Genomic DNA, 11,539 nt, shown 5'->3' with positions numbered 1-11,539 from the left:
CTACTACCACCAGATAGTGATTACAGAGACCCAGGAGGCCAGGACCCCATGGTTTGAATGAATGTTTTTATTTCCTGTTTACATAGACACATCTCCTTGTGCTGTGCCTGCTATATATGGGGGGAGCAGTAAAAAACAAAAAATATGAGTGGGGGAGGAAACCCTGTTTCTGGAGGGAGGGAGGGATGGGGTGCACATGAGGTATCTGGCAGCCCACCCTCATGTGTGCCATTCCCTAGCACCCCATCCTGACTGCACTCAAAACCCCTGCACCCCACATGAATGGTATCCCACATCCCCGACAGCTCCCAGCGCTATAGTAACCCTGAGTCTGCCCCCAGCATTGGCCACGTCCTGATCTCATACAATTCTCGCAGCATGAGAAGATACAAGTATCCAACAGCAGCGAAGAGGTTAAGCAAGAGAAGTTCACTGGCCTTCTTCACTCTGACATCACAGCCAAAGGCCTCCTGTCAGCCCCCAGAGGGTTTCTGCAGTGAAGCCCTTTGAAAGGTGCATGAAGTTCTTTAGCAATCCAGAGGGACTAGAAAGGTAGGGACTGCCACAGCTAAATGAAAGTGGGTGGGATGCGGGAGAATTCCTGCCGCCCTGGCATTGGGAGCTATTTTATTAAGACTGCATGCAGCCCAGGAGAACTGGCTGTACTCCCTGCTGCAAGCCTAGGACAAGCTGCATTACAAACACTGTAGCTCGGCTCAAGCCCTCTTCTAAACTGGAATACAATGCAAAGGATTTCCAGTATAGCTTTCTGCTGCCCGAAGGGACTCTGAGCAGCGTTCTTGTAACCTTATGTTTTAGTTTCACTGTGGCGCCAGGCTTTCCGCTCAGGTAAGCAGTTATTTTAGGTTGTGCATTATTTTGCTTTATGAGCAGCAAATGGCGAGATTTCTCTTTGGTTGAAAACTGAAATGCAAAGAAGCTGTTTCTCTCCCATTGTGATCATGTTCATGATAAACACTATTCTGTTGACATTGCTACCGGGATATAATTATGGCTTTCTGAATAGATTGACTCTCTCATCCTACGCAGTATGTGCTCTAATTTAAAATTAAAACCTAAGAAAAGAATACAGGCCAGTGCTTCTAATTTAACATTGACAGATTGCAGCTCCCATATGCTGCAATGTGTGTTATTACTGCCAGCAGAGTTCAGCGGATCTGCTCTGCCAGCATTATCAAACAAAACGCAACATTTTCTCCAGGTTCGGCTGGGTCAGATTTCTTTTTACATTCAGTTTGGGCCAGTCCCAGGCTTTGTTAAGGATAAATGTTGCATCAGTTCTTCCAGTATAAATAGCACTCATATTTATTAATTATTCTTGATAGCCTCCAGTGTAAGTTTGAATCATTAAGCACAAGATGCACGGGCTAGTAGTTAAAGCACAGGACAGCGAATTAGAACAGCTGGATCAAGATTTTCAAACTTGGCTGCCTAAAATTAGTCTCCTAAATCCATATTTAGGCATCTAAATTGGGATTTTGGTTAGACACCTAACTCTCTTAGGTTCCATTTAAAAATCAAGCCATTTATTTAAGGGTGGAATTTTTAAAATGCTGAGCAGCACCAAATGAAACCAGTGAAATTCAGTCCAGTTAGCTAGCTGTTTAAAAATGATCTTAGGCTGAGATTTTAAAAGGTGCCCAGGAGAGTTGGGTGCCCAGCTCCCATTGACTTTCTATGAGATTTGGGCTCCTCACACCATTTGGCCCCCTTGAAAATCACAGCCTTAGGTGCCTAACTATAGGCAGCCAGCTGTGAAAATCTTGACCCTGAGTAAAGCAGAGTTGCAGATACAAACACTCTTCCCCCTCCAACTCGGAGATATTTTGATTGAACTGTAGAGCCACATTTCATGGCTTGGGCACCTTTCTGCTGGGCTGCATTTGTAGCCCTGAAATGGTCTCCCTGTGTGATCCTGAGCAAATCCTTTAAATTCTGTCTCTGTTTCTCCAACTGAAAAATGGAGTGATGACACTTAACCTGCTAAGGGGTGGAGGCTCAATTCATTAAAGTTTGCAAAGCACTTGGGGCCAGATTCTGACATACTGGCTCATAGCAATGATAGGGCCTGCGAGACCTAGTCATGTTCCAGGACCCCATTATGCCAGGCGCTGTACAAACAGAACAAAAAGTCTCTATCCCAAAAAATTTATAATCTAAGACACCAGACAGATGGATGGGGGAGTACAAGGAAACAATGAGACATTATTGGTCAGCGTGCCAGGCAGTGATCTCAGCACCCCATGGCCTATCGTTGATAAGGGTAAATCCTCACAAGTATAAGGGGCAGTATGGGAGAATGCAGAAGGGTGCTTGAAAATGTAACAAGTGGGTGATGGAAGCCCATCATGGGCTAATGGGAGGCAGAAGTCAACCTCTTGATAGTGAAGGAGAAATGATAGGTGGGGTAGGCATAGGTCATGAAAAGACTTGAAAATGAAGACGGGGAGCTAGTGTTCGTTGTAATAGAAAAGGAAATGCCACTGGAGGGATGCAAAAGAGGGATGAGGTGGTCAGAATGATGGGCTAGGAAAATGATCTTTTCAGCAGTGTTCAGAATGGAGATAAGCAAGGCAAAAGTGCATTTATCAAGGCAAGAGAGAAAGATGTGGTAATCAAGACATGAGATGATGAGAGACTGCATGAGAGTTTTAGGTGTGTACATGGATAGGAAGGTCGTATCTAGGAGATATTATGCAGAAACAATCAGCAGGATTTAGACTTAGCCTGGATGTGAGGATCTAGACAAAACTGGAGTCTAATGTGATGCCCAGGTTTTGGACCTTAGTGACAGGTAGGATGGTGATATTGTCCTCAGTGATCAAGAAAGGAGGTAGCGGGGAGTGACTGGGGGTGATTAAGAGTTCTGTCTGAGCCATGCTGATCTTGAAGTGACAGTTAGGCATCGATGAGTAGATGTCAGAGAGGCAGGCCAAGATATTAGTTTGGACAAAAGGAGACTGGTCTGGAGTAGCGATAGAGATCTGAGAGTCATTACAGATGGTAATTGATTTGTATTTGTAGATAAGATTATGTGGAGATCCAGTGTAGAGGGTGAAGAGAAAGGGACTAAGGACAGACCTGTGTGGAACCCACACAGAAAGTTGGAGTGGGGGGATGAGGAACATCCTCCATAGGACATCTGAAGGACCAACTTGTGAGGTGGGAGGAAAACCAGGAGAGGCCAGTCATAGAAGCTAAGGGAGGACAAGATTTCAAGAAAAAAAGAGCATGGTTGATGGCCTTGTTGGTGATTGACGAGTCTAAGAAGATGAGGATGGAGTACTGGTTCTCAGCTGTCAGTAGGAAGAGATTATCCAGGCTTTGGTAGCAGCGGTTTCAGTGGAGTGCAAGGAGCAGAAGCTGGATTGGAGAAGTTCTAGGCTGGAACTGGAGGAGACCCCAGACAACAATTGTAGACAGCACATTCAATAAGCTTATATGTGAAAGGCAGATGGGCTGATAGCTGGAGAAGCAAATGGGGTCATGGGTAGATTTTTTTAAGGTGGGAAAGAATAAAGTCTGTTTGCATTGTGAGGGGAAGGAGCTGGAGGAGAGTGAGGAGAAGAGCAAGGGAAGGGATGAGAGGGGAATCGAGGGAGATCAGGAGATGGGATAGGGTCACTGGGGAAAGTGGAGGGTTTTAGAGAAGAGCAGATGAGAAACTTCTGTGGCAGGGGAGAAAGGGAAAGCAAGCTAAGGGGAGAGGGAACTTTACACGGTATTTTGTCAACTTTCTCTTGGAATAAATTGGCAAGATCCTGTGTAGAGACAGAAGTGGAGACAGGAGAAGGGACGAGTTTGAGAAGTGAGTCAAAGGTAGCTGGGACTGAATTAAGGCAGGAATGGGATTCAGTTAAGTTGGCAGAATTATTTAGCTAGGAAGATGGCAGAACCGAAGGAGAGGAGAATGACTGTGCAGTGGAGGAAGTCAGCCTGGTCACAGGATTTCCGCCAGCGATGCTTCGCAACGTGAGAGTAGGAGTGGAGGGAATGAGCCAGGGCTGTGGGTTGGCGGGATGGACTTTGTGATGAGTGAGAGGGGCAAAAAAGTCAAGGGTGGAGGAAAGTGAAGCATGGGGAGAATCAACAATAGCAATGAAAGAAAGGGAGGAGAAGGCTGAGAGCAGATGAAGGCATGAGCGCTGATGGACTGGAAGACACAGAAAGGCAGAGTGACGGTCTGTACCTCGACGTGCACCCCTTTTTGTAGGACAAAGTATGCATTGTGAGGTATCATTTGAAAGCTCATGATTTGCTGATTGTGAAATATGTGAAGCAACATTGCATGAAAGTATATACGATTCCTCTGTATAGTGTTAAGACATGTTCCAAGCCTGGAGAAGCAGCCTCAAACCAGTTCCCCAGAGACAAAAGGCCAGGTGTCTACAATATCAAATGGACAATCAACTAGTGAAGTGGCCACTCTTGGGCAGGAAAAAGGGTGTGTGCAGAAAATCTACACCTTGAACAAAGGAACAGCTTGAGGTTCCCTTCCACTCAGATTTTCTGTCTCCTGAGCCTCAGCGGGAGATGATTCTTGTGCAAGAGAAAGGACTATAAAGGGAGTGGGCAGACTTCCCAAAATATCTCCCTCCTTATCTCTCTACCCACTACATCTTGAAGAACAAAGAAAGGAGCAGTGGACGGAGGGAGAGATCTTGTCTGAAAGGGGATCAACTAGTAAGACTGTTGGGACATGTGATGAGAGAGACCTTTGCTTTGAATTCATGTAACTTATTAAGTTAGGTATTAGTTGGGTTTTACTTTTTATTTATTGGTAACCAGTTCTGATGTTTATGCCTCATTACTTGTAATTACTTAAAATCTATCATTTTCTAATTAATAAATTTGTTTTATTGTTTTATCTAAACCAGTATGTTTGGATTGAAGTGTTTGGGAAACTCCATTTGGGATAATAAGGCGTGTACATATCATTTTCTGTTAATAAATGACAGCCTTAATATGAATTGTATTGTCCAGGAGAGGGCTGGGCAGTATAAGATGCACATTTCTGGGGGAAAGTCTGGGACTGGAGAGTTTGCTGGTGTTGTTCTGCAGTGTAATTCATGAGTGGTTGGCAATAGCATTCATGCAATGTAACGGAGAGTAATTTACATGCTGGAGGCTGTGTGGGAGCAGACCGGAAGTGGTAGCTCTCATAGCAAAACAGTGAGAAAAACACCCCAGTCTGGAGGATTGAGGGGACACAGCTGTTCATCAGTCCAGATTGTATCTTGAGTAATGTCTCAGGGCATGGGGGAATAGGGGCTGCTGGGCGATGCTGAAAGAGACCAGGTGATGGTTGGAAAGGGGGGACTTGGCAATAGAACAATCAGAGAGAGAGCAGTGCTTGCTGAAGATCGAATAATTGAATGGCCATTTTGGTGAGTGGGAGAACTGAAGCAGGGCTTCAGGTCAAGAGAAGAGGTCAGAGTGAGGAAACATGCAACAAAGGGGTCAGGTGGGCCATCAACATGGAAGCTGAAGAGACAGAGAATGAGTGATAGAGATTGCGAGGAGAGGAAGCCAGGAGCTGGGACAGGAGAGAAAGGCTGATGGGAAGGAGTTGGATGGACAGTAGATGACAGCAACATGGAGGGAGAAGGCAGAGGCGTGTCAGATGCAGTGCTGTTCAAAAGATGAGACCGTGGGAAGGGAGAGGCCAGAGGAGTTGGAAGCAGCAGGAATGGGGGAAAAAAAGTCTAAACATTCCATGAGTAGTTCAACTGACTCCCCTGTCATTCAGTCTCAGTAAAGGATCAGAATCTGGCGCTTTGAGAACATCAGCTAGAACATACTATAGAAGATCAAGAAATACTATTGTTACTTTTATAATCTGATTTGAAATACCAAAGCACCAGGCAAATGGAATATGGTTGTTTCAAGATGAAAGACACATTTGTTGTTAAAATCTATTATTTCAGAAGCCCTATTTACATGGGGGCAAAGTTTTCAAATGTCCACTAAGTTTGCTTGCCTCAGTTTTGGGGACTATAATCCCCTTGGAGCAAAGAGGGTCACATTTTCATTGGCCAGCACCGGGGTCCTGGGACAATTTGAATAGTGGTGGTGCTGAGAATTACTGAACCAAACTGTAAACCCTGCCTATGATGGAAACCACTTCAAGCCAGGAGGTATGGCAGCACCGCTGGCATCCCTAGTTCCAGCACCGATGCTGTACCTGCAAAGGACACATGATCCTGGATTTGCGTGCAGAAATCTGCACTTGCACAAGTGACTGAGTAGTTACACATGCAATTTCCTGTTTCTACAGGTAAACATGAGACTTATGGGTGTAATGGATTTATGCACAAATTTTGTAGGTGCAGCTTAGTCCCTGGTTGTTGATGTCCCTTAGTAAACTGTCCTGATTTGTTTTGCACACACTGTCACAGAAATAGCCTTTTCTTGTGCAAAAGTCTAAAATTAAAAACTACGAAAAAGATTTGAAAATAATTCACAGCTTCAAAATGAAAGTTTCATTCTTACCATTTTGTGCGTTGTGAAATCCTTCAGTTCCACATAGTGCAATCTGACACCTGTGAAACTTTTCAATGTTTCTGTGTTTATTGATGCACCTTTGAGATCTTAATTGCATCTCTTGTTTAATTATTAATGTCAGAACATTTCCAGTCTATCTTGCAAAGAACATACTAAAGCTGTGGTATCGAAGGCTCTGTTAATGACCCTTTAGCCTGGAGAATATAAACTGCTGAAGCAGTAAAACAATACTAATTGTTGCTTTAAACAATGTTCATGGGATACATCTCAGAAAAACATCTGAACGCATTAAATGGCAGCATGATAACATTTAGTGACAGTGAAGGTTGCACCACAACCCTATCCACTGAAACCTTCACAGCAGAAGATAAGGGAGACGTCTCTTGGATTTCATGCCACAGCACGTCACCTACAGCAGTGTGGAAAACACTCCAACACTTGGCAAGGCTTTCACTTCCATTGCCCATGAACACCAAAAGCAATATCTCACTTGCAAACAGAAATCCAACTATCACCGATATGCAGTTGATTCATAGATTTACCCTCTATACTCTGGATTTGTCTCTTTCTGGCCAAACTAAAATCTTGCCCTGTCTCTCTGACATCTTCTCAAGGACATCCAGGCTTCAGCTGAAGCTCAACATGGCCAAAACAGAGCTCTTAATCTTTCCGTCCATGCCCTCCTCTCTCCCTCCTTTCTCAATCACAATGTACACGACCACCACGATATTCTCTCTGTCAATCAGGCCCCTAATCTGGGTGTCCTCTTCTACTCAGGGCTCTCCACGTCCTCACATGCAGGTGGTGTCTAAATCTTCTGGTTGTTCCTGCACAACATCTCTAAATCCAGCCTTTCCTCGCCATCTGGATTGCTTGGTAAACTGGGTGCAAGTAAACAATACGCATTTTAAGATGGCTAAATGTAAATCTGTACCTCTAGGAACAAAGAATATGTAGGTCATACTTAAAGGATGGGGACTCTATCCTAGGAAGCAGTGACTCTTTGAATGATTTGGGGGCCATGATAATCAGCTGAATATGAGCTCCCAGTGTGAAGCTGTGGCCAAACCAGCTAATACGACCCTGGGATGCATGAACGGGGAAATCTCCAGTTATTTTACCTCTATATTTGACAATGGTGCAGCCGCTGCTGGAATCCTGTGTCCATTGCTGGTGCCCACAATTCAAAAGGATGTTGATAAATTGGAGACAGTTCAGAGAAGAGCCATGAGAATGATTAAAGGTTTAGAAAACCTGCCTTTAGTGATAGACTTAAAGAGCCCAAGCTCTTTAGCCTACTAAAGAGAAGGCTAAGGGGTGTCTTCATTACAGTCTGTAAGTACCTACAGGGGGACTAAATATTTAATAATGGGCTCTTCAATCTAGCAGAGATCCAATGGCTGGAAGTTGAAGCTAGACAAATTCAGACTGGAAATAAGGTGAGAATAATGAATCATTGGAATGATTTACTGAGGGTCATGGTGGATTCTCCATCACTGAGAATTTTTAAATCAAGACTGGATGTTTTTCTAAAAGCTCTGCTCTAGAAATGATTTGGGGGAAGTTCTATGGACTGTGTTATTCAGGAGGTCAGACAAGATGATCGCAATAGTCCCAAAGTACTTCCCTGTATTCATTTCTACTTTAAATCCAATCGCTGTGCCTGAACTAGACCCTATCTATTAGAAAAACCTCCAATCTTGATTTAAAAATGTTCAGTGTTGGAGAATCCACCACAACCACTAAGTTGTTCCAATAGCTAATTGCCCCCTCTTAAAAATTTGCCCTTTATTGCTAGTCTGAATTTGTCTAGCTTCAACTTCCAGCCATTGGATCTTGTTACAGTGTTGTCTGCTGGAGTGAATTTCAGCCATCCATGTAGGTACTTATATGATCAAGTCATCTCCTAACCTTGTCTTTCATAAGCTAAATAGATATGGCTAAGGGGGGAGGGTTGTGTGTTTGGGGGTGTTCAGTAGCTGGAGGGAGAGGGTTGCTTTTAAGTGTGTGTTCTGGTGGATTATTTGTAGCTGAGGGAACAGGTTTATGTTTGTTCTGGGAGGTGTAGGTGAGGGGGTGAGTTGTGTGTGTATTTTGGAGTTAGTGTATAGCCTGCAGGAGAGGTACTTGTGTGTGTTCTGGAGGGTTGTGTGTAGCTGAAGGGGGGAGGGTTGTTCATGTGGTTTTGGGTGTGTAGATGAGGATGGAAGTTGTGTATTGTAGGGGGTGGTTTATACCCGAGGGGGAGGGGGGAGGGGAATGCATGTGAGTTTGGGGCGGTGTGTAGCAGAGAGGAAGGGGTGTGTATGTATGTTTTGGAGGTGGTGTGTGGGTGAAGGGTCCCAGATTGGTTGGTTTGTGGTGGTGTTTAGCTGAGGAGGCAGGGTGTGTGTGTATTTTGGTGTCTGTGTGTGTTTGTAGGTGGTGTGTAGCTGAGGAATGGGGTTGTGTATGTTTTGGAGATTGTGTGTAGCTAAGGGATGGGGTTGTGTGTGTTGTGTAACTGAGGGATGGATTGTATGTAGCTGAGGGGCAGGGTAGTGTGTGTTTTGTGGGTGGTGTGTAGCTGCAGGACAGGGTTTCCTCTTCCCCTGAGGGGTAAGCTGGTGGTGGTGGGCGGCAAAGGAAGGAGTGACCTCTTTCTTGGTCTCCCCCATACAACCTGTCATTCGCTGGCAGGGTGTCCGTTCACAGCTCCTGCTATCTGTGGGGGAGGCTAGTGCAGCCCTGGATTGGGACACCCTTACTAGGCAGTGAGTGTTGTGAACACATTTGCATTTGGAGGAGGTGGGATTTCTGCCACTTGTTGTCCTGAGTCAGCAAGGTCAGAGGCCAATTGCTCCCTGGAGATTGGGGCTCTGGGTGTGGACCCTTTGGCTCTGTTCTGTCCTAAGACACAGCCCTAGTTCATACTATGCAGGGCTTTTTTGCCTTGGCCTCCTGGTTAGCCACCATTTCTTTGCATAGGCTGTTTGCTATCTGACTCTGGCTACGAGTCGAGGCTGGGAGTGGGTGTTGGAGGCTGGGAGATCACCCGGACATTGTTTATAAGTAACCCTGGTTAGTTAAACCCAATGATGGTGCAACTCCTAACTTCACAGACTAGATAGTTTCAGCACAGTAATTTTTTTTTTTTAAATCACCTCACCCATCTTGTAAAGATAACAATGTACTAAGCACTTAGCTTGGAGATAACAAAGGGCATTTGTGTCCAAAAGACACACTTCACTCATTCAAGGATAGCCACACATGAATGGTATCCATGTTTACTCCATATTGTAGGCAGCATGGGTAATGACACCGATAATCAAGGTTGCCTAACAGGATAGCCCCACCTGGGATGCCCTCTTGCAGGAGGTCATGGTATGACATTTACCTGCCTTGGTTTCCCTCTTTAGAGACCCCAGTAACTCCCCAACTGCTCTCTTGTCTCAGTAGTTCCCCTCATTGGGGCCAGTTTCTTACAAAATGTAATTTAAACTAGTTTCATAAACAGAAGTCCCCAAACATACACCTCAGGGCATATAGCCCCTAAATACCACACCCTCTAGTCTAGTCCATCGACAGAGCACATACCACGCTCGAGCATCTTCCACCCCATCCAGGCACTTCCTCAGCTCTCTCCTGTCCTTTTATCAGGACAACCACCCCACTGCCTCACTCTTCCCAGCAGCTTCTTGGCTGGGAGATCATCCTCACCAGGGGAGCATGCCTGACGTCCCCGTGGCCCTCTCACTGGTCCCCTGTGTCCAGCTCCCCTGGATGGAGATATCAGTGGGTAAGCCCCTCTGCTGCTCCCCTGCCCTCTCACTGGTCCCCTGTGTCCAGCTCCCCTGGATGGAGATATCAGTGGGTAAGCCCCTCTGCTGCTCCCCTGCCCTCTCACTGGTCCCCTGTGTCCAGCTCCCCTGGATGGAGATATCAGTGGGTAAGCCCCTCTGCTGCTCCCCTGCCCTCTCCAGCCCATGGCTTTGGTTTTCTGGTTTAGAGTCAATAGGCAACACCCTTTGCTACTCTCCTGCCTTCAGCTTCCCTCAAAGACCTCCTTCAGTTTCCTGCTCTCAGACAGCACTCACCCATTGCACACCAGACTGCAAGGCAGCTCTCACCTGGCTGACTCCCTGAGGCCTAGCTGCCATTTTTAAAGCCCAATTGGGGTCAGCTGACCAGTCACAGGTGCACTGACCTTTTTCCTCTTAAAGGACAAATGTCATCCTGTGACACCCCATTGCTTAGAACTTTGTCAAACTTTAATCCTTTGGGCTGAAATGTCCCATGCTTGGTGTCTGCCTCAGATCAATTTTTTTTTTAATTTCAGATAGAGTTATTCAGCCACTTCCCAGATTGAGATTATAGGGGGAAATATGTTGTTTTGACCATGTTTAAAAATATTTACAGTCTTTTTTTTTAAGAAGCTCTAGCACCCCCAGTCTTTGGAGCAGGGACTTTACATTTTGCAGCAGGGTCACTGTGATATCCGGGATGTGCCTTTTGCTGCTCCTGTGACAATCCAGCCAAATATAGCCAAGTTCTGTAAATTACAGTGTGCAGATTCAAAGCCAGCCAGGCCAGAACATTTCACCCACTTGACCCTGCACTGAGCTCAGTAACTTGCATTTGGCGAAAATGTCTCGATTGAATATATCAAGAGATGGAGACTCCACCTTGGTTAATCACCCTCACTCTTAAAATTGGTGCCTTATTTCTCATTTGAATGTGTCTGGTTTCAGCTTCCAGCCATGGGTTTTTGGTCTGCCTGTCTCTGCTAGATTAGAGAGCCCCTTACTACCTGGTGTTTTCTCCCCACGAAGGTGCTTATACACTGTAATCAATCACCTCTCAATCTTCTTTTTTGATCAACTAAACAGATTGAGCTTTGTGGGTCTCTCATTGTAAGGAGGATGAGTAGAGGTTTATTAGAATTCAGCAGAGCTAAATTCTCCAAAGATTCTGGCTGTGGGCTACAGTGGCCGAGCAGGACTTTCTGTGTACTTGCTCTTCCTGGCTGCTGGGG

The sequence above is a fragment of the Malaclemys terrapin genome, chromosome 16, assembly GCF_027887155.1.
Source record: "Malaclemys terrapin pileata isolate rMalTer1 chromosome 16, rMalTer1.hap1, whole genome shotgun sequence".
Classification (NCBI taxonomy): Eukaryota; Metazoa; Chordata; order Testudines; family Emydidae; genus Malaclemys; species Malaclemys terrapin.
Note: the sequence above shows the minus strand (reverse complement) of the source record.